We start from the raw sequence: 2,636 nt of genomic DNA, 5'->3' as shown, positions 1-2,636 counted from the left end.
CTACTCCTCCAAATAGCCCAAGCGTTGCCCGTGCTCTGATACCACTTGTTGCGACTGATGCTTTGAGAAACCAAACCAACGAACGCCGAGAGAAAGACCAAACAAAACACAAACACCAAGGTTTTACGTGGTTCGGCAAATTGCCTACGTCCACGGGGCAAGAAGGGGGTGGGTTTTCACTAATAGAGAAGGAGAGTACAAATTGAGATTACAAATCGCTCAAACGAACCAACTAATCTCACCAACAAATCTCTCAATCTCTCAACCAATAACCCTAACAAATAGCTCAGAAAGATCTCTCTTTTTCTGTGCTCCAAAACCCCAAAACTCTCCACACAAAACCCTCAAATCGTATTGGTATTTATACCAAAACAGAAACCCAAACAGACTGCAAATAGGAACCTGAACTTTCCAAAAAACCCGTCATAAGTCGACTTATCAGTCTGCATAAGTCGACTTGGCAGAGCGAAAAACAGCAACTGGAGAAGAGATCATAAGTCGACTTATCAGACCTGATAAGTCGACTTGGCAGAGCAAAAAACCAACAATCCAGAGCAGAACGTAAGTCGACTCATGCACCAACATAAGTCGACTTACCATAAGTCGACTTATGCCTGTGCATGAGTCGACTTATGACCAAAAAACTGCTTTTTCCAATTCTTCTACACATATAGTGCTAATTCAATAACTAAAAAATGGTTTGAAAAACTAAGTCTCCCGGTTAATTTCATGAGCCTCAAGCAAGACGGCAAGGTGGGAAAGATTATTTGCCTTTGAGCCCATTATAGGCATCATCTAAAAAAACCGTTCGCACGAAAAGGATGCAGAGGAGAGGGGGGAGGCGGAAAGAACATGACACCAGATCGATATAGATGGATTTTTCGCTTATAATCCTGTGTCGGTTCAGTCCCAGTGTAGTTTCTTTATTAGGCTTGCATTGGTTTCTTTATTAGGAATAAACCCTTAATAGTTAACTTATAGTTCTTTGGTCTGGTGACCCTTTGCAGGCCGTAGTGCTCTCTCTTTATGGTCTGGCAATCACATGCTGTGGTAGGTTTGGGAAGAGGACAGGGCAAAATGGCTTAAGACTAATTAAGAGGTCCTTTTCCCCTTCATAGTTTGCCTCTATAATTTGCACAAATAAACATGCCTTGTGATTTACGTGTATACATACAGAAAGTGACGATTTAGTTTAAAAAGGAATTCTGCACAACTTATGCCTCTTACAATCTTAATTTACCTACAACAATTTCGCACGCAGACGAGTGGGATGACGCTCTTAATCTTTACCTACAGGCATGAGCGATTGTTTTGACAAAGTTAGCAAAGAAGGAAGCATTATCCAATCATTAGCACATAATTTGAAGTGCGACGGATCCGTGGTTAACTATGGGCTGCTGGAGGATCCGCGTTCCATGCCAGGATTTGAGTTATTGGATCAACAACATCGTGAGGACGGCAATAAAAGTCACACGCATCAACTAACAACAACCTAACGACTTGTCTTTGGCATGCCTACCGAAAGATGTAGGAAAAGATTGTAGACAACTTCCAACATTTACAGACCAAGAGCATGTGGTTAGGATTCAATATATAACTAGGGACCTTTCTAGCTGTTATTGAGAGGGCAACACTTGCATTTGTCCTCAGTTCAGGAAAAACAAGGGAGAATATATATCACTCGACAGAGTAAAGGAAAGAAAGGAGATGCTTTTGACAAGGGCGGTGAAAATTGGAGCCTGTGCTCCTCACTAACCCAACCAAAGAATGCAGCACCACAGTCCCTATTTCTTGCCTAACATCTAACCGTACGTTAAAAGAGTCCTGAGAATTCTCATGGATATTGTATTAGTCACAAGAGTCTTCGGCTTGTGTTAGGCCTGCATGTTACTTAAGTAGCAGCAGTAAGGAAACGGCCCAAATACTGCAAAAATCAGTAGTAATACAATGAACCGAACACCTGCATAGTGTAGATATCCACCGAAGTTTATTTCTGCTGGTATCATCGATCATTCTCAGAAGAAAAAGGATCTACGGGAACTTCATACCTCAAAAACATAAACTCCAGTAGATGACCGCAGTTTTTGGCTTCCCACTCATCAGGAGTACATATATCCAGGAAATACTATGCTCTTGTCTCCAGTATATTCTTTAGTCAAAACAAGAATATCCACTTTAATAAGATCCACTTATTGATCGCGCCGATATTCCTTTTCCTCTATTATTCAATCTTCTATCCTGCAGTAAGGAAAGGCCAAAGTTAAAGAAAATAGTTAATCCGAGGACATGAATTGTGAGCATTTCCTAGAAAAGGAAAAAGATGTTTCAAATAATATACACTTTCAGCAGTATTCAACAACATACAATTGGAAGATGATGTGTTTTCTTTACATTCATATTAACTTGTTTATACGCCAAATGTCGTAAAATAATATCTAACTTGTTTATATGCCAAATGTTGTAAAATAATATCTATATGATTTTTGCTCAGCAAAAAGAGGTGTTTATACATTTACAGTTGTAAGAAATATGTAGTTACCTCCATGATGAACTGACTGTGTCGCCTTCCATGAAATATTACACAATCAGAAGGCTGCATATCTCGATATGCTCAATATGTATCTCCATGTAGTTAA

Source organism: Asparagus officinalis, chromosome 3 (genome assembly GCF_001876935.1).
Source record: "Asparagus officinalis chromosome 3, Aspof.V1, whole genome shotgun sequence".
NCBI lineage: Eukaryota > Viridiplantae > Streptophyta > Magnoliopsida > Asparagales > Asparagaceae > Asparagus > Asparagus officinalis.
This window is presented reverse-complemented; position numbering follows the sequence as displayed.